The 22,143-nt window shown below is 42.5% G+C and overlaps 1 protein-coding gene across 1 annotated transcript in view; it reads right to left on the reverse strand.

The window, feature by feature from the left end:
* KATNAL1 (katanin catalytic subunit A1 like 1) overlaps positions 1-22,143 on the reverse strand; it is a 174,534-nt gene that overhangs the window by 151,231 nt on the left and 1,160 nt on the right. The gene's annotated exons all lie outside the window — the stretch shown is intronic.

The raw sequence follows: 22,143 nt of genomic DNA on the forward strand, positions 1-22,143 counted from the left end.
GAAGATGTCTAGATTTTAGACATTAAAAAGCAAAAAAGCAGTTCTTTCTAGAAAAAAAAAAAATCACCAGCAGCTACAAATTCTGTAGCTGCCGACTTTTAATAAAACGAACACTTACCTGTCCAGGGATCCAGCACTGTCCTTACCTGAATCTGTTAATCACCGGTTTTTGGGCTCCCGACGCCAGCATTTGTAGTGTGGGAACTGAACTGTGACAGCCTGCAGCTTCACATCCGGCTTCCTACTGTGCATGCATGAGCCACACTGCTCTTTATGAATGGTCCAGAAAACTTCTGGGACTTGTGATGTGTCCCAGAAGACCGCAAACAGAGGGGGCTGAACTTTCACTCGGATCGCCAAGGTGGATGTGGGAGTGGGTACCTGTCAAACCTAGGTACTTGCTTCCCCACCTCAATAAATTATATGCCAAATGTAGTAGAGGAGGAAGGGAGGAGGACTTAAGGTGGACCTTTTCCTTTTGGGTGAAGTGCCACTTTAAAGTATGTAAACCCTAAATCTATTTTTAATATGTTTGGAGTCATGTTTCACTGTGCACAATTTTCTTAAAGTACAGCTAAAGGCTCCTGTATGACATTCTAAACCAGTACCAAATCCAGTTACTATGTGATGTACAAGCCATATAAAAGTAAATAAAATATTCTTTTACTTTAGCCAAATCCTCTTTCATTTGTATCTCGTATGCTCCCCCTCCCAGACACTGCAGCTCACAGTTGGAGGGTTGCAGCAACAGATAAGAGTGTTGACAATCCAGAAAGCAGTGGGCAGGACTGGTTGTGGCCAGGCTCTGATTGACAAGCTTCAGGCTTATGAATCTGCAGTGACAACACTGATGGGCATGCCCCCTGTGGGATTTTTTCATCCCACTGTAGTGCAAGCAGGCACAGCCTACATGAGCATGGAAACTCTGCTTTGAATACGGGAACAGTGCAGCATTATTGCCACATTATCACAGGAAGCTGTAGGTGGAATTCACTGGTACACTCAATAAGTATCTATGGGACTTTGCAGGGGGAGTAAGAGAAAACTGTACATGAGGATGCACCTATATTTAAAAGCAGAACTTCACCCAAAAAGGGGAACTTGCACTGTTCTTCCTCCTCCTCCACCCCTCCCGTTATATTGGGCACACATTTTTTTTTTGGGGGGGGGGGGGGGGGATGGGGAGTGATTACCTGGTTTTGATGCTTGAACAATCAAATGGAAGTTCTCCTCCCCCTGCTTCATACCTGCAGTCCTCTGGGGAACATCACAGGTCCCAGAAGTCTGCAAAACCAGAAAGCCAAGCACTGCCAACGCATGCAAACTGGCAATCTGGCTGTCAAGCCACAGGCAGTAAAAGCTGGTTGCCCACAATTAGGATGCTGGCACCAGGGGCTAAATGCCAATGAAGAAAATGGCTCGGGTGAGAACAGCACTCAATGCCTGGACAGGTGAGTTGCTGTTTATTAAAAGTCAGTTTTTGTAGGTGCTGACTTTTAATAAATTTTTTAATAGGAGACTGGAGAATCACTTCAGTGTTTCAGCACATAGTGTTTCAGCACATATTTCTAGTACATGGGAGGCCAAAGTTCTACTTGAAAGGATACACACACACCATAAAAAAAAAAAAAAAATTAAATACACTTTTTTTGCAGGCAGTGCCCTTGCAGTCCATTGAAAAACTACAAGCCGTCAGACGCAGTCGATGACTGTACCCCGCATGGCCGCACGGTTTTCAAATTGTGACAGAGGGTGCGGGGAGATTATTATTAAAAATTGGAGCTTCACTCTCTATATCAACATGGACTATTTTTAATCCCTAAACTACTAGTAGCAATGCACCAATATATTGGCGGCTGAAATATATCCGCCAAAAATAAATGTTATTGGCATTTTGCTGATAGGGAAAAAGTTGCCGATAATAACCACCAAAAACACACAATTTTTCCTGCGATTTTACCATGTTTAGATTGCATTTTTCATAGGCCATGTGACAAAAAAAACGCATCAAAAATACAACATGTGCATTTTCTTTTACAATGGATTTTATTATAGATAGTGCGGCATCAGAGAAACAGTCATAGGCAAGATTACTGACATAAAAAAATAAAACATACATTTCTTCTGATGAAGAACACAATAAATGCACTGAGGTATTGACAGAGAAATAAACTGGAGTACGGAAGCACAATATATGAAGGGATGATATGAGACATAATAATTTGCAAAAATGGTAGACCAATGAATTAGTAAACGAAGGCCAAAGACGATCACAAAATCCACATACAGAAGGCAGGAAAAATTGAATATGGAGCTTCACTGGATGCACATTGGTACTCCACTACCAGGACTCTCAAGGAAGTCCGACAGCTATATAAAATATTGCCGGTACGGTTCTCTAGGGCTCCAGGGGATCACACCAGAAAAATCTTATATCGACAAAAGGGTCTGGTCAAATCTAGAGGGTTGGGCTATATCAAGCCAGGGGCGCAAGATCTGTAGAAACTTTGTATGAGTGTCCAACAGCATAGCCGTCAGCTTTTCATTAACCATTATAAAAATTCATCCGGTTCTTAACTGCCTCAAAGCTGAGAAGGAGTTTTCCAAGCTTTCGTGATCGTTAATTTGATAGCCATAAATGGATGCGATGCCAGCTGTCGCTTAGGACGAAGTAGGCCCACTAATGGTTTAAATAATAGCACCTTGTATGGGTTGCGCTTAATATTTGTGTGAAACATAGTGCGGAGAAGGGCAAAGACCCTAATCCACAATCTGCAAACCTTGTGACAAGTCCACCAAATATGAGCCATGGTGCCTATTTGTTGACAACCCCGAAAACAAGTCGGGGAGTATGAAGGGATAAAACGAGCCAGACGGGCGGGCGTATAATTCCATCTATAGAGGAACTTATAGGCATTTTCTAAAATAATAACATTCCTTGAACATTTAGACAATACTTGAGTCGTGATCCGCTAGTCTTACGGGCAAATAAAATTTGTTTACTAATTCTAGGTCACATAGAGCCCCAGATAAAAGACAGAAGTTTCTGCTGATGAATGCGAAGTACCGTATTTTTCGGACTATACGGCGCACCGGATTATAAGACGCAGTATTAGTGAACGGATCTATTTTCTTATATAAGACGCACCGGATTATAAGGCGCATAAAGCGAAACAAAATAGTCGGATAAGTCAGACTTTATTCAAATCATTAACAATAACTGTCAATATTACACAATAGATCCAGTCAGACCACAATATTACACAATATTAAAGCGAAACAAAATAGCCGGATAGGTCAGATATTACACAAAAGAGTATGCTCACTTTTTCAATCATTCATATTCTACGAATCCATCAAATTCCTCGTCTTCGGTGTCGGAATTTAACAATTGGGCGATAGCGGCATCAAGCAAGCCCGGATCCCTCTCGTCATCATCCGATTCAGTCTCATTGCTGTTGCTTGGCTGTTCATTGATGATTCCGGCCTTTGTGAAAGCTCGGACGACAGTTGAAACCGATACCTTAGCCCAGGCATCGACGATCCATTGGCAGATAGTGGCATAACTAGCCCGGCGTTGCCTGCCTGTGTTGGTAAATGTGTGCTCACCTTCTGTCATCCATTGCTCCCATGCGGCTTGCAATTTAGCCTTGAACGCCCTGTTGACACCAATATCTAGTGGTTGGAGTTCTTTGGTCAATCCTCCAGGAATGATGGCAAGCTCCGAATTGGTTTTCTTCACTTGGCTTTTGACAGTGTCAGTGAGATGAGCGCACATAGAGTCGTAGATCAATAAGGCCGGAGACTTGTGGAAGAAGCCATCTGGTCTCCTGACGTAAACTTCTCTCAGCCACTCACTCATTTTCTCCTCGTCCATCCAGCCTTTTGGATTGACCTTGACGATGATCCCAAGAGGAAACGTTTCCTTTGGCAAAGTCTTCCTCTTAAAAATGACCATGGGTGGTAGTTTCTGGCCATTAGCCTGGCAACCGAGAACTACAGTGAAGGATGATTTCTCATTCCCTGTGGTGCGTATAGATACAGTAGACGTCCCTGTTTTTTCTACAGTACGGTTTGCGGGGATGTCAAAGGTGAGAGGGATCTCGTCCATGTTTGTGATGTGGTCTGACTGGATCTTCTTTTCGATCATCTTGTCCTTGCAGTAAGTGCGGAAGATGGCCATCCTTTCTTCATAATCCTTTGGCAGTTGCTGCGAAGTGGTAGTTCTTGTGCGGATGGAGAGATGACGCCTTTTCATAAAACGGAAGCACCAAGAAGGACCTCCTTGAAATTCGTTGATCTTCATATCTCGTGCCATCGCTGTTGCCTTAAGTCGAATGGAGACTGTAGAGACGCTTCTACCTGCTGTTCTCTGTTCAATAATCCACTGCTCAATTTTGTCCTCTAATTGTGGCCATCTTGCCTTGTTCCCTCGGAAACTCTTCTTCGTCTTCTTTGCTTGACGCAGGTCATCTTCTTGTTTCCTCCACTTCCGTACCATTGATTCATTAATGTTGAATTTTTTCGCTGCTGCTCTATTCCCATGTTGTACTGCTTGGCTGATGGCCTTGAGTTTGATATCCGTGTCGTAAGCATGTCTCTTAACAGGTCTCTTAACAGGTGCCATTTTGGGGTTCTTAATTACCGGATTTGGAAGCACAGTACGTATCAGGTAGTTTTTGGTAAGTGAAAAAGCTTTGATTTGTTGTTGATTGCTTGGCTCTGATTGGTTTATCGTCACCAGGATAAGCTCGAATAAGCAAGGGGAGTGGCTTCGTCGCTTACCAAAGTCATAATAAAACATTTTGACAGATTCTTCAGCACAGTGCGAACATACACTGTTCATACATAAGGCGCATCGGAATATAAGGCGCATTGCCGATTTTTGTACAAATATAGGGATTTTATGTGCGCCTTATAGTCCGAAAAATACGGTATATATGCGAAGGGACAGGGACCGGTAAAACCCGAAACACATACAATAATTTAGAGAGATAAGTCATGCGAATCGCATTGCTTCTACTGAACCATGAAAGCGGGAAATAAGCCCAGGAGGACAACACTTCTGACAAATCCATAAATTTGGAGGGAAAATTAGCCTGATACAGTCCTTCGTAAGACGGAGTGAGCTTAATCCCCAAATATGGCAAGGCCAAAAGCCATTGAAAAGGGAACAAATGTTTGAGTCGCCAGCAGTGATGGGTCAAGGGTAACCAACATGGCTTTAGATTTAGCAGGGTTGACATGAAGGCCCGAAAGAGCAGTGAAGGAGTCCAGGACCGCAAGCAGGTTTGGCAGAGTAACCCCCGGATTCGCAACTGTCAACAATAGATCGTCAGCAAACAACAAAAACTTATGCCGAGAACCGGCTACTTCCATTCCTTTCAGGATGCATACGAATAGCTTCTGCCAGGGGTTCCAAAGCCAAAATGAATATTATGGGAAAAAGCGGGCAACTCTGTCTAGTACCACTACCAATCAGGAATGTCGAAGTTTTGCTTGGGGGCATGTATAAAGCGCCGAAATCCAACGCAAGAACAAGGGACCGAAACCAAAATGGTGAAGGACCGACATGAGGTAAGGCCAGGATAAGATATCAAAAGCCTTATTGATGTCAAAGGATAAGAGAATCATATCCATTTTGTGAGTAAGCCAGGTGTTGCAATTGTAAAATTCGCCTGATGGCGTCCCCCGCTTGTCTATGGGGGACAAAACCAAGCAGACGAGAAAGAAAAGAATTCAAACGAGTAGCTAAGATTTTAGTAAGAATTTTCATATCAATATTGAGAAGAGAAATTGGCCTATAATTCGCCCAGGAAGAATGGTCCCGATCAGATTTCGGGATCAGTACCACATTAGCAGTCAGCAAGTCGGGGGAAAAAGTCGAACCTCCATTCACCGCATTGAACATAGCGGCGAGGTGATGAGGGGCAAGAACATCAGCTAATTTCTTGTAGTACATAGCCGTGTATCCATTTGGGCGTTTGCTTGTCTTTAAATCAGCAATACAACGCAAAACTTCCTATATTTGAATATTGCAGTCCATCAAGTCTCTATGGGCCAGAGTCAAAGTAGGCAAAGACAGACAGGACAAAGAATCAGAGATAGCCTGGGGATCAGCCGGAGTAGGGTCCGTGTAAAGTTTAGCAAGGAGATACCGGAACTCCTGCAACACCGCTACAGGATTACTAGTTAGAACATTATGACGAGTGCGTAGGGAGATCGATTTAGGATTGTGCGTGAAGGAACGCAGCCTACACGCTAACATGGAATCCAGTTTATTTGCTTTACTGTACCACTTCTGACATGTCCAGCGCAAGGAGCACTCAGCATCATCTGTTAAGCAGAGATCCAATTCCAGGCAGGCCTGGTCCAACAACCTACGGTTGGAGGGAGTCAGTGATTGCTTAAATTGAGACGATACAGAAGCTAGTTGTAATTCAAGTTGACGCTGTTTATGTTGCCTCTCCCTTTTACGCCTCGAAGCTACCTGAATAATATGGCCCCGGACAGCCTTATAAGCTTCCCACAGCGTCACTGAAGAAGAGACAGAACCAAAGTTAAGCTGGAAATAATCTTGGGATTTGCGCAGAAGATCCGCCAGAATCTGTTGCAGTGAGAGCAGGGAATCATTCATATCCAAGAGGTGTAGGAAGGCTTATAGAGCAGAGATCAACAAACCACCAAAATAGGGTCATGATCAGACCACGGTACCGTAAGAATAACGGTAACACAAAAGCATGATCAATTCTAGAGTGGGAGTGATGGGGATGAGAATAATGAGTGTAGTCTTTCCCCCCAGGGTGGAGCTCACGCCATAAATCTACCAAGTCATGAGTCCGTAAAGTTTGGGCAAAAGATTTGGCTGCAGTGGAAGGATTAGAATCCTCTTAGGGATACTTATCAAGTGTAGGATTCAAAACTAAATTTGAATCCCCAGCCACCAGGAGAGTGCCCCGTTGAGGAGTTACCAGGAGGGAGCAGACATGATAAAAGCTCCAGGATTTACATTGGGAGCATAGTAGGTCAAAAGTGTAACGTCTACATCCTGAAACCCTGTAATAAAAGATACCTACCATTTGGATCAGCAATACGCTTCACACAAACAAATGGGGGTTTTTTTTATGGAAAGCAATGAGGACTCTCCATTGTTTAGTAGGGCCAGTAGCCTGAAAAACCTGAGGATAGCGAGCATTGAAATACTTCGGGCTGGAGGTGGCAGAAAAACAAGTTTCAAGCAAGCAATATCCACATGGCGAGCCTGGAGGAACATGAATATCTTCACCCTCTTTTGGGTGGAGTTCATTCCCTGGACATTTAGAGAACCAATTCAGTGACATGGCAACCAAAAAAAAAAAAAAGAAGATCGCCTCTGTCACGATCCCCGGGAACCCTGAAAAAGATTTGATAAAAAACACAAAATACACAAGAGACCAGGAAGAGAAAAAAGAGGCGAGAAGGAAAAAAGAAGGCAAGAAACCATCTTGCATACAATCAATATACATTTGACACAATAAGATCAGCACAAATAACATAACCAGCTGTGGGGGGTAAACCCACATGAAGGCTGGGCAGTGGGCAGGACAACCTTTCAGTCCACATACCAGCTCAAAGGGGGACGCAGTAGTCCACCGGAACCACTCGGCTTAACTAAAACATAAAATTATTTAGCAAAACAACATAGGCTAATTAACTCCACTATCAAATAATCATCAAATGGTAAATAAGGCCATATGAACTACGGTCGTCAAGTGACACAGAGGTGGGGAAACTCCAGGATAGCCATTAGCGCGAGTCCGTTCATGGGTCTAGCCCAATAAACAGGATCATGCTCACAGCAGGAAATCCACATCCGATTCCACCCACTATCAGCAGCAGAATAGAGACAACTAAGCAGAGCTAGCATGTCCACAAGGGCAGAGGCCTAAATAAAGGAGGGAATACAGCACGTAACTACTCAGGATACGGAATGTCAGCTTGCAGAGACTTTCTGTTAACGTTGAGGCTGAATAGATCGAAGAGCTTGAAAGCTGCTTTGATTTAAAGGAGGTGACTTGCATAAAGATTGGGATCCCCGCAAACGTGCAGGGACAGAAGCCTCCTCAGTCTGGGAATGTGGCAATTCAAGTTTCAGTTCCTGAAAATGGCGACAAAGATCCGCAGAAGAAGCCTGGAACTGACAATCTTGATAGGAAAAAGAGAGCTTGAATGGGAAAACCCATCTGTATTTGATACCAGCGGACTGTAGAATTTTTAGATAGGGCCTCAGGGTACAGCGTTTTGCTATTGTGACTGGAGACAAGTCGGCAAACAACTGAAGGGGGTTACCCTGAAATTCCAGTGCTGGTCGGTTCCGAGCCGCCTGTAGGAGGCGCTCTTTAGTGCGATAATAGTGGAACTTAATAATAATGTTCCTTGGAGGGCCCTCTGTGGGTTTAGGGTCTAAAGCTCTGTGGATACGGTCAAATTCCAAAAGTTTCAGAGGAATCTTGGGAGCCAGCTCTTGAAAAAAGGCAGTAGCCCTGTAAATCAGTAATCACTCCAGGAACCTCACGAATGTGGAGATTCTCTCTACGGGCCCTGTTCTCTACATCTTCCAATTTATCATTTAAAGTTTCCAGCTCAGCATGTTAATCCTCCACCTCCTGTTCATGGCCCTCCAAAACTGTAGCTACCAGATCAATACACTGTTCTAATTGATCTTGTAAGAGGCCTAAAGGAATTGGGGCATCGTGCTCATCAGAGGACAGCTTACGAGAGGCAATTGTAATCTCTTACCACACAATAGAATGGAATTTGTGTAATAAAGCTTCAGGATTGTGCTCAGGACGACTGGTTAAAACAGAGGGAAACTGATGCTGACTGTCCTCACCAGAGTCCGGATCCCCTTTGAGCCGTGTGGTGTCATCAGGCTCAGGAGGGCAGGGCACCATCTTACCAGCCTGTCGAAACGAGAATCTTTCTGCTGAGCCCGGTGTCTGGGCTTAGTGCGCGGGGTGCGATACATCTTCAGGCGTAGCCCGGGTGTTCCACAAGCACCTCCGACCTATTGTACCGACATATGGGGGCTTAAAAGCCCGATATGCCGAAGTGAATGTTCCAGTGGCGCAGAGCAGGGAGATCAAGCGGCCATCTTCCCTGGCTGCGCGCAAGCGCCCCCCGCGTTTTTGCTGTGTTTTCAATTCACTTCTGGCCTGGTTCAAACCAATGCAGTTTGTGTTTTGTCCATTTTGCGGTGCATTTTTGCACACACTTTTTTTATGTGTTTTTTGGCCAATTTGTTGCTGGGCAGATTGAAAATGTGTCAAAATTGCACTAAATGCATTTTCTGCAGCGTCCCCATTGAAGTCTGTTGAACCAAAAACACAAAAGTTTTGCATTTTAAAAAGTCCTTGACCCTTTCCAAAAATGCAGCAGCTCAAAAAAAAGCATAGATGTCCCATAGGAAACCATCTTAAATGGACTGTAGTGTGTTTCTGCAAAAAACCCTAAAAATCACATTGGTGTGAACCAGGCCTCAATGGGGAGGTGAGTTTTTTTTTAACGCAACAAATATGCACCAAAAATGCAGCAATCAGGATTTTTAACACAGCAATGGAAGTGCAACGGACCAGTGTGAAGACAGACATTGAATTTAAAGAGATGCATATTTCTTAAGCTTTTCTTTTAAGCAAAAGCGCCACAAAAACTGCTCAGTGTGAAAGCAGCCGATTGGCCAAAAAGGTGCTGAAAATAAACTCATTCATTTAACCACAAGCCTACAGGGAACTTATACTCCCTTCCTGGAGATCAAGATAAAGTTTAGGCACCTCATAAAGTGTGCAAACGGTGTGTTGAGGACCTCCGAAACTGGTTCAAGGGTAAGAAAAATCTTTCCGATATGGGACTCCTATGGTATGGCAAGAGCAAAAGAACCATAGTGATGACTGTTACTTTTGTTCATGCGATGTGAAAGGGTTTAATTCCAAATGGAAGCATTCCATTTCATTCCCCAATCTTCACTCAGCAATTTGTCCCATCCCCCATGGCACAGATATACCCAAGCCCCCTGCTACCTTGGAAGAGTTATCTAGCTCCGATGAAGGTGAAGTCATACCTGAACCAGATGACAAATCAAGTTCTGACTTTGAAGATGATACAAGACCAATATTGTTTTCTCAGGAGGGGATGAATGATTTGGTAAGAGACTTGAATCTTCCCAAAGATGCCGCTGAGTTACTCGGATCAAAGCTGAAAAGCAGGAATTTATTGTTGCCAGGAGTGTCATCTTCATGGTTCAGACATCATGAAAAGGAGTTCGTTCCTTACTTCGCCCAGGAAGACAAGTTGGTTTATTGCATCAATGTCGAAGGTCTGATGGGTCAATTTAAAAGCCAATATGATTCAGAGCAATGGCGTCTTTTTATAGATTCTTCAGAAAGAATCTTCTCAAAGCAGTTTTACTCCACAACAATGGTTTGTACGCTTCCATACCTGTAGGTCATGCCGTACACTTGAAGGAAACCTACGAGAACTGGAATTGGTTCTTCATAAACTTAAATATGAAAACCATGGTTGGCAAGTGTGTGGGGACTTGAAGGTCTTGTGCACGCTGCTCGGGCAACAAGCTGGGTATACCAAATACCCTTGTTTTCTGTGTCTATGGGACAGTCGAGACCAACAAAATCACTGGACCAAGAATAGTTGGCAGCCGAGGGTGCTAACAGTCAGTGAAAAAAATGTCCTCCGAGAAACTCTGGTACCTTCCCACAAAGTTCTTCTACCACCTCTCCACATAAAATTGAGATTGATGAAGCAATTCGTAAAATCACTTCCAAGAGATGGAGAATGCTTCAAATACTTGGTCACCAAGTTTCCAGGCCTGTCGGAGGGAAAATTGAAGGAAGGTGTGTTCGTCGGACCAGACATTAGAAGTCTTATAGTTGATCAAGAGTTTGTCAATACCATGACGGATCCTCAAAAAGAAGGGTGGATTGCAGTCGTACAGAAATTTTTAGGCAATAACAAAGATCCTCACTACAAAAAGATCGGACGAATGCTGAAAGCATTTCAAGCTTTACGTTGCCTGATGAGTTTGAAAGTGCATTTCCTCCAGTCCCACCTTGACTACTTTCCTGAAAATTTGGGAGCTGTGAGTGAGGAACAAGGTGAATGATTCCACCAAGACATTAAAAGAGATGGAAAGGAGATACCAGGGAAAATGGAGCATTACAATGATGGCAGACTACTGTTGGATGCTTCAGAGAGACATTCCAGATGCTACTCACAAGCGTAAATGCACCAAGAGGAGCCTCACAGGGAAGAAGAATCGAGTTTAGTGTGTGTAGGCGAGCTCATTTCAGTTCAAAAAAGGATTTTCATGAAAAAAATTGTAATAAAACCTTATTTTATAAGTCTATTTCCATTTATTTTGAGGTATTGCCTTATTTAACATAGTTACCTAAATTGTCAGGAAAAGTGATGTCCTATGACAAAATGGAGGTCATTTTTGGATTCAGCGCACCAAAAAAACATAAAGATTACGTGGAATAACTAAAACAGCTCTTGAAAAAAATTTTTTTGCAGACCTGTGTTACCAACAAAGGATTTTGCAGGAAGTATTAAATAAATTTAATTTAGCGTGTTCAATACTTTTTCCCTGTGTCATTCCATTTTATTGCATGTAACTTAGTTTCTGAACGTATTTGTTTTGATTTCCTTGTATGGATTGCAAGTGTTGTTACCAACATGTGGTGAAAATTTCATGTCAACAGGACCTTTAGAAATATATTTACTGAGAAAAATGGTGACGTGTTCAACACTTATTTTACCTGCTATATAAAAAATATATATATTTTTTTTTTAAAAACTGTCCATTTCGGTTTTCAGCCAAATGCATCCTGAATTTTTGGTTTTGGTCCAAGAATTTTCATTTCAGTGCACCACTACTTACTAGCATTATAGGAAAGTATATTATATCTACTTGTTTTAAACTTTTTTTCAGTTACTTCCTGGTTTCCATGCCTAGGCAAATAATGTCATATATCCCAGGAGTCTTTAGGGGGGGGGGCTTTCTTAGCTAAGGCAGATGGATTGCTGATTCCAATAAGTAAATTCATCTGCCCTCACTTAAGATGGCCAAGGCCAGAAATGGTAGTTGAGGTGTTTCTCTCAGCAAAATAAAGCATGGAAAAACATGGATGGACGGGAAGTTTGCATTGAATATTAAAAATGAATGAAATAGTATTTTGGTTTGCGCTGCTTAGATGAAGTGTATTTCTTCGTAATTATATTCCCTCTTCTTTTAGCATAAATGTTTTTGGATACACATGACCCTGTGCTGCCAAGATCAGTTTAAGAAAATCGTATACAGTCAAACATGATGCCAAACATACTGAAAATAGATTTTAAGTTTACCTACACTTTAGCTGAGCTCTGTTCCAGTGTCTTTGCCTAGACTGAGATGTCATCAATCTGCTACAGGCAGGAGGAAGCATTTTCACAGTCTCCTTTTTCCCTGTGATCAGACTGCAACTCTGTAGCAAGCCACTGAAATGAGGCTGATTTCTGTCAGACAGTTGGAAACCCAACCAAAAACTAACTGCACTGGCACCCTAACTTACATGTCTGTACATTTCTGAGCCAATGTCTTTCGATGCGTGATAAAAAAAAAAAAAAAAAAAAAAAAAAAAGGAGGAGAAGAGGGACCTTCCATCTGAAGGCATTGACAATGTGTGTGCTACAATCTCTATTAGAGGTAATAAATACTTGAGATGTTACATTTATACTTCACTTAGCATAAAATAATTTGATGCAGATCTACATTATCCACTTTATAAACGGCGGCTGGTAGAATATCTTAAAAACACTCCTGGCTCCTGACCCTGCCATGTATTCCTGGCTCCACTGTCCCACCAGAGAGCTTGAAACTGACAGATGGTGGGTGAAATATAAGAGATCAATGAACTTCACGGACATCCCCTCCAGTGGATGAATGGAAGAAACACATATAACAACACTTCTGGGTTTTGGATGTCACTTTCCCCAGCTGCTGTGGCCAGGAAAGAAGCTGTTGAAGCACAATCTGTGTTCCATTAGCTTCAGTGGAGGGCAAGAGAGGCATTAGTAAAGAAAATCTGTCATTAAGTGTTCTTGCATGGCAGACCACTTACTGTTATCTCACATATACATTCTTATTATTACAGCCAAATTTACCACCCTAACTCCTCCCACAGTTTTTACACTACATAGACAGTAAAATACCGAAACGTGCGGATTGTTCCCGATTGGTGTGCTATTACTTTGTGGAACGAATGCTTCAAGAAATATCGGCATTTTTGTGGTGAAATTGGTCCCATAGGAATGAATGACGGAATGTTCAAAACTACAGCGGGAGCTGACAACAGCTAGAGTGTGAGCTGAAAAATCAGGACATGATCTCTAAACTGCCATCACTCCCTCATTTTCAAGCCCACCTACACAAATCTTACATCAAAACGTTCAGCTAACCCTGCTGCCACTAAAAATGTCCACGGCTAAGCCATAGTCCTAATAGTTTTCACTATATGACCATTTGTTTTCAACTCACGCCGCCTATTGACATTCATTGAAACTCCACTCTAGCCACCTAAAATTTGAAGGGCAATTTCTAAACTGCGACTGTGCCTTAATATTTCAGAGACATACTATGCATCAAAATGTAGGTCTGGGTCTTGTAATTCTTACAATATAAAGCTCTTCGGTGTAGGATTTATAATTTTTAAACTACAACTGTTTGAAGATGGCAACCGCCAGTGAAGTGAGCAAGTTGGAGCAGTTTGTTTTTAACCGCTCTTCTCTGCCCCTGCTGTAGAGTGAGTTGCCATAGGAACCCAGGTGTGTGAGCAGGCAGCAGAGTGACAAGCCACTCCACCCAGTTAATCTGCCCACTCCAGTTGTAGACTACTGGTGGAGGCAAGAGCACTTCATACAATTTCCCCAGAAATTGTAGCTTTTCTAGTTACTGTGTGCTATCATTTTTTTTTGGGGGGGGGGGGGGGGCTGTCTTCCCATGTAATAGCAATAAAGTAAAGTGTGACAATAAATTTCAAAAACAAATCTAAACAGTGGTTGTAAACTCTTGCATATACCCAGTAACATGGGTAGACTCAGGTGATACACAGAGATGAAAAAAATCCTCCTAAGTTGTACCTGTCTGTCTGCTGCCCCCTCTTCTCTACAGCTGTCCAAAACACATTTTACCCAAGATTTCTCAGCTCTTAAAAGCAGAGGGCAGGGATCTGAAGTATCACACTGCAAATCTCAGTGAGGGGAGCTTTGAGTCCTGATTGGAGGGAAGTGACACACACCCCTCCTCACAGTACACTGAGAAAATGTGGAACTGAGGCTGCCGATCACAGGCTGTGTGCTGGAGCTCCCTCCCTTGTCACCTTTTTTGTCTATGGTGTCAGGAAAACCTTTTAAAAGTGACTCATGCAGATAACAAAGAAACCAGACAGCAGAGAGGAATAACACTCAGTGCTCTGTTTAGAAGTATAGAAGGATGTGCTTTGTTCATATTTCATCTCTGAGGTTTCCAATCACTTTAAGAAACATAATAAAATAACATTTATTTTCTTAAACCCCTCCTCCATGTGTACATGAATAAGAACATAAACACATACGGCCTACGTACAAAAGCAACAAAACAGTGATACTTAGCTCTTCATCAAAGGTCCACCGTCCCTTGCTGGCATCTTCCACTGGCCTTCAGGTTCCAGACTGTGGCCATTTTCATTGGTCGGCGCAGACTGATGTCATTCCTGCTCATGTGTCATGCCAGGAAACAGGACCTGTGCCAGAATGTACACTGAAGCGCAGCTCAGTGTATATGCCAAGGAAGGCTGCAAGCAGGCATGTAGGGTTAACCCTTTTACTGCCACAAACATATGCAGTACGATGGGGGCAGTGGGGGGGGTTTACATGTACTTTGCCAGAAGTGTGTGTGTGAGGCAGCCGATACAGAAGCTATTTTTTTTTGTTCTACCTGCAGATTAAATGAAAAAAACTGACTTGATTCCCCATCCACACACTTGAGGTGGATGGGGGAATCCTCTTGCTGAAGTAAAGCACTCTGACAGCGGGGAGACTTTCCTGTTGTCAATATACAGTCAGGTCCATAAATATTGGGACATCGACACAATTCTAACGTTTTTGGCTCTATACACCACCACAATGGATTTGAAATTAAACAAACAAGATGTGCTTTAACTGCAGACTGTCAGCTTTAATTTGAGGGTATTTACATCCAAATCAGGTGAACGGTGTAGGAATTACAACAGTTTGCATATGTGCCTCCCACTTGCTAAGGGACCAAAAGTAATGGGACAGAATAATATTCATAAATCAAACTTTTATTTTTAATACTTGGTTACAAATCCTTTGCAGTCAATTATAGCCTGAAGTCTGGAACGCATAGACATCCCCAGACGCTGGGTTTCATCCCTGGTGATGCTCTGCCAGGCCTCTACTGCAACGGTCTTCAGTTCCTGCTTGTTCTTGGGGCATTTTCTCTTCAGTTTTGTCTTCAGCAAGTGAAATGCATGCTCAATCGGATTCAGGTCAGGTGATTGACTTGGCCATTGCAGAACATTCCTCTTCTTTCCCTTAAAAAACTCTTTGGTTGCTTTTGCAGCATGCTTTGGGTCATTGTCCATCTTCTCTGTGAAGCGGCGTCCAATGAGTTCTGAAGCATTTGGCTGAATATGAGCAGATAATATTGCCCGAAACACTTCAGAATTCATCCTGCTGCTTTTGTCAGCAGTCACATCAATAAATACAAGAGAACCAGTTCCATTGGCAGCCATACATGCCCACGCCATGACACTACCACCACCATGCTTCACTGATGAGGTGGTATGCTTAGGATCATGAGCAGTTCCTTTCCTTCTCCATACTCTTCTCTTCCCATCACTCTGGTACAAGTTGATCTTGGTCTCATCTATCCATAGGATGTTGTTCCAGAACTGTGAAGGCTTTTTTAGATGTCGTTTGGCAAACTCTAATCCGGCCTTCCTGTTTTTGAGGCTCACCGATGGTTTCAATCTTGTGGTGAACACTCTGGTGAAGTCTTCTCTTGATTGTTGACTGACACACATACAGCTACCTCCTGGAGAGTGTTCTTGATCTGGCCAACTGTTGTGAAGGGTGTTTTCTTCACCAGGGAAAGAATTCTTCGGTCATCCACCACAGTTGTTTTCCGTGGTCTTCCGGGTCTTTTGGTGTTGCTGAGCTCACCGGTGCGTTCCTTCTTTTTAAGAATGTTCCAAACAGTTGTTTTGGCCACGCCTAATGTTTTTGCTATCTCTCTGATGGGTTTGTTTTGTTTTTTTCAGCCTAATGATGGCTTGCTAGTGACAGCTCTTTGGATCTCATCTTGAGAGTTGACAGCAACAGATTCCAAATGCAAATAGCACACTTGAAATGAACTCTGGACCTTTTATCTGCTCATTGTAATTGGGATAATGAGGGAATAACACACGCCTGGCCATGGAACAGCTGAGAAGCCAATTGTCCCATTACTTTTGGTCCCTTAACAAGTGGGAGGCACATATGCAAACTGTTGTAATTCCTACACCGTTCACCTGATATGGATGTAAATACCCTCAAATTAAAGCTGCCAATCTGCAGTTAAAGCACATCTTGTTTGTTTCATTTCAAATCCATTGTGGTGACGTATAGAGCCAAAAATTTTAGAATTGTGTTGATGTCCCAATATTTATGGACCTGACTGTATATGGATTGGAGATGTCTATTATAGCCAGTGGTGCTGATCGAGCAGGGAAAATATGATAGGCTGTTTGTACAGAGGTTGGTTGGTAGATCAACTTCTGTACAACAAGCCTGCCCATACATGGATTGAAATTCATCCAGTCCCTGCTGAACTGGATAAATTTCGATCCATGTATGGCCAGCTCAATTTTGATAAACCAACTATCAGCTGTCAGCTGGAAAACATCCGGTGGCTGTACAGCTGCCTGATCACTTCCACACATCCTGGTAACAGCCGGACCCTCACATGCGTACCTAGGGTTGCCACCTCAACACTTTAAACCTGAACACATATTAACCACTTTCGTGCCGCCCTACAGCAGAAATACTGCTACAGGGTGGCATGGGTGCACAAAATCACATATAATATATATATATATATATATATATATACATACATACATGTGATTTTGCAATTCCGGGTAGGGGGCGCATGCCCTACCCGCGCCAGCATTCGCGGCCTTAGCTGTCAATCATCGGGTCCTGGCTGGTGATTTCTCGCTGGCACCCAGTGATCGCCAAGTATCTCCAACAAGGGAGAGACCTGCATATAAACAACACAGATCTCTCCCTTGTCAGCTCCTGCACACTGCTTTGCATGGCTCTGCATAGCACAGCCATACAAAGCAGTGTTTTTACAGTGAAACATGCACACTGTTAACCCTTTGATCGCCCCAGATGTTAACCCCTTCCTGCCCAGTGCCATTAGTACAGTGTCAGTGCTTTTTATTAGTATTGGTGACTCTGGGGATGTCAGTGAGACCAAGTCAGTTCCCCACAGTGTCAGAATGCCCGCCGCAGTCCCGCTAAAAGTTGCTGATCACCACCATTATTCGTGAAAAAAAAAAAAACAATTCTAGCATCTATACTGAATTTTTAAAGCTATAACTTTCATATAAACCAATTAATTTACACGGATTGGGATTATTTTTTAGCAAAGACGTAGAAGAATACATTTTGACCTAAATTTATGACAAAATATGATTTTTTAAATTTTTTAATGGACATGTTTAATAGCAAAAAGTCAAAAACTTTGTTTTTTTTTCTCAAAATTGTCTGTTTTTGTTTATAGCGTAAAAAATTAAAGAACGCACAGGCGATCAAATACCACTGAAAGAAAGCTCTATTTGTAGGGGTGGGGGGGGGGGGGGGTGGGGAGGACGTAAATTTCATTTGGGTGCAGCGTTGCATGACTGTGCAATTGTCAGTTAAAATAACACAGCGCCATAATGCACAAAATGGCCTGGTCAGGAAGGGGGGGTAAATCCTCTGGAGGGCAAGTGGTTGATAACACAGGTTCTGAGGCTAATTTAATGCACATAAGGCACCAAGTGAGTTTAATTACCACCTTAATCAGCCACAGAACCGTATTTTGTGTTCAGTTTTAAAGGGATGAGGTGGCAACCCCATGAACACCTCCTGCTGTGTTTTCCAGGCTCTATGTGCCTATCAGCAAACCTGGGACTGGCATGGCAGGTGCTGCTGTGTAGAGGGGAAGGAGATCAGTGAACATCCATTTGCTGATCTCCCCTTCCTGTTACTGACCTGGAAATAATCTATAAAATGTCACTTCCAAGTCCCGGTGTCACTGTCCCCATCGAGTACAGCTGGGGAAGAGTCTAATGGAGATTGATCTGCATTAATTTCATTTAGACCCCTTATGTCTCATTAACCACCTAAGAACCAGGTTTTTTCTGTCCCCTTTTCTTCACAGGAAACAGTTTTTTTGCTCGAAAAGTACTTAGAACATCCACACATTATGAATTTTGTAAAGCTGAGCCCCTAGAAAAAAAAAATTGGTGGGTTTTGCAATTTTTTTTACGTCACACAGTATTTGCACAGCAGTTTTTCACACACAATTTCTTGGGAAAAAATACAATTTTGAATTTTAAACGAAATTCAAACAAGAAAAAAAAAACCCTATTTTTTGTAAAATAAAAAAGACGATGTCACGTTGAAACAAATAGATACCAAACATGTCATGCTTTAAAATTGTGCACACCCGTACAAGGATGATAAATGACATAAATTTTACTATCCAGAGGCAATGCTTTAAAAGCCTTTACAGGTTACCACTTTAGATTTACAGAAGAGGTTCTAGCGTTCATGTGCGGGACAATTGCTGTTTGCGGGCGTGCAGGACAGATGTGTTCGCCTTTGTAAGCAAGCACAGGGGAATGGTGGCATTTTTTTTTTCTTTAAGAGACAAATGTGAAAAAAATAAATAAAGATCACTTTTATTGCTGTCACAAAGAATGTAAACATCCCTTGTGACAGCAATAAGCATGTGACAGGTACTCTTTATTGAGGGATCTATAAGACCCCAAATCCCTCCTCTGCACTTAAAAGCATTCAATCACAATTAGTTTTTTTTATTAACCCCTTGACACTGACATAACACAAATATGCGGCTTAACAGAACTGGGCTTTTTTCTGTGGGGCCGTATATTTGCATATCTGTCTTTGTGCTGCACAAAGACCGCGTTGTCACTGAGAGCGCCGGGTCCCGTTCTAACGATTGGGACTCCTGATTCCAGATCACATGATCGCTGTGATAGCCTCTGATTGGCTATCACAGTGATCAGTCACTGTACAGCCCGGCCCCCTTGTTTTTTTTCCTCTCTCTCTCTATGAATGGAGGAGAGAGATACATTGTATCGCTCTAACTCCTGGCATAGAGAGAAAAAAATGTTTGTTAAAAAAAAAAAAAAAAATTTAATAAAAATAAAATATTAAAAAATAAAAGAAAAAATATCTAGATCAAAGTTAGATCTAGTTCAGTGCCAGGGTTAGTGTTTGGGTCAAGTTCAGGGTCAAAGGTCAAAAGGCCAGGGTCAAAGGTCAGGATTTATAACCAATTTGGTGTCAGTGTGTTTTATGTAAAAGACAAAAACAAAATGCGCACTATTGCTTCTGGGCTGTACTACGGGTACAAACAACAAATAACATACACATATATGGTATTTCTGCGATTATCAAGAGCTAGAGAATTTATTTTGGGTTGTTCTTTGGTGGTAGGTTATGGTAGTAACAAGAAACACACAGCTAAAAATAAAAAAATATATGTATTTTTTTTTGCTATTTTGGGCTAGTTTTCCTTTGATAATAAAAAAAAAAATCAGGAGATATCCATTACCATTTACCACCAATCAAAGCCCAATTTGTCCTGAAGAAAACAAGATATAATTCACCTGGATGTACAAAATATTTGTGATGATTTGTATGGTTTTACTAACACATGCAAAATTGTGCTTAGCCATTTAGATTTCCGAGTAAACTGGAAGTGATGTCAGGTCATCGCTTCCGGTTTACTACAGGTGAAACTCGAAAAGTTAGAATATCGTGCAAAAGTTCATTTATTTCAGTAATGCAACTTAAAAGGTGAAACTAATATATGAGATAGACTCATTACATGCAAAGCAAGATAGTTCAAGCCGTGATTTGTCATAATTGTGATGATTATGGCTTACAGCTCATGAAAACCCCAAATCCACAATCTCAGAAAATTAGAATATTGTGAAAAGGTGCAATATTCTCGGCTCAAAGTGTCCCACTCTAATCAGCTAATTAAGCCATAACATCTGCAAAGGGTTCCTGAGCCTTTAAATGGTCTCTCAGTCTGGTTCAGTAGGAATCCCAATCATGGGAAAGACTGCTGACCTGACAGTTGTGCAGAAAACCATCATTGACACCCTCCATAAGGAGGAAAAGCTTCAAAAGGTAATTGCAAAAGAAGTTGGATGTTCCCAAAGTGCTGTATCAAAGCACATTAATAGAAAGTTGTGTGGAAGGGAAAAGTGTGGAAGAAAAAGGTGCACAAGCAGCAGGGATGACCGCAGCCTGGAGAGGATTGGCAGGAAAAGGCCATTCAAAAGTGTTGGGGACTTTCACAAGGAGTGGACTGAGGCTGGAGTCAGTGCATCAAGAGCCACCACACACAGACGGATCCTGGACATGGGCTTCAAATGTCGTATTCCTCTTGTCAAGCTGCTCCTGAACAACAAACAATGTCAGAAGAGTCTTACCTGGGCTAAAGAAAAACAGACCTGGTCTGTTGCTCAGTGGTCCAAAGTCCTCTTTTCTGATGAGAGCAACGTTTGCATCTCATTTGGAAACCAAGGACCCAGAGTATAGAGGAAGAATGGAGAGGCACACACTGCAAGATGCTTGAAGTCCAGTGTGAAGTTTCCACAGTCTGTGTTGATTTGGGGAGCCATGTCATCTGCTGGTGTTGGTCCACTGTGCTTCATTAAGTCCTGGGTCAACGCAGCCGTCTACCAGGAGATTTTGGAGCACTTCATGCTTCCTTCCACAGACGAGCTTTATGGGGATGCTGACTTCATTTTCCAGCAGGACTTGGCACCTGCCCACACTGCCAAAAGCACCAAAACCTGGTTCAATGACCGTGGGATTACTGTGCTTGATTGGCCAGCAAACTCGCCTGACCTGAACCCCATAGAGAATCTATGGGGCATTGCCAAGAGAAAGATGAGAAACATGAGACCGAACAATGCAAAAGAGCTGAAGGCCGCTATTGAAGCATCCTGGTCTTCCATAACACCTCAGCAGTGCCACAGGCTGATAGCTTCCATGCCACGCCGTATTGAGGCAGTAATTGCTACAAAAGGGGCCCAAACTGAGTACATATGCATGCTTATACTTTTCAGAGGTCCGATATTGTTCTATGTACAATCCTTGTTTTATTGATTGCATGTAATATTCTAATTTTCTGAGATTGTGGATTTGGGGTTTTCATGAGCTGTAAGCCATAATCATCACAATTATGACAAATCACGGCTTGAACTATCTTGCTTTGCATGTAATGAGTCTATCTCATATATTAGTTTCACCTTTTAAGTTGCATTACTGAAATAAATGAACTTTTGCACAATATTCTAATTTTTCGAGTTTCAACTGTATATAACGGAGCTGAACAAAACTGATCCAGTCTTTGGCTCCATGACCAGTGGTCGCCAATTCCAGCTTGTCGATCAGGACACCCATTTGGAGGGGACATCCCATGAAGGCGGCGGGAGGGGGATGTTCCCTCCTGCTGCTTGTAATAGCGATCGAGCGTCTAGTTAGCAGCTCTGATCACTATTACAAGAAAGCCGATGGTCAGCTGCAGTACAACCGGTACAACCACTTGAAGACCGTTGACATACCAGGTACGCGATTGGTTGGCAAGTGGTTGAAGAGAACCTGTCACCAAATATACATCACCTAGGGGACTTTTGGACACGGTCCACCATAATTATTATTATACAGGATTTCTATAGCGCCAACAGTTTGCTCAGCGCTGTACAATATATTGGGGCAGCACAGTGGTTAAATGGTTAGCACTTCCGCCTGACA

This window comes from Staurois parvus, unplaced genomic scaffold, assembly GCF_062004578.1.
Source record: "Staurois parvus isolate SC_StPar_1 unplaced genomic scaffold, SC_StPar_1.0 ptg000891l, whole genome shotgun sequence".
Taxonomy (NCBI): domain Eukaryota; kingdom Metazoa; phylum Chordata; class Amphibia; order Anura; family Ranidae; genus Staurois; species Staurois parvus.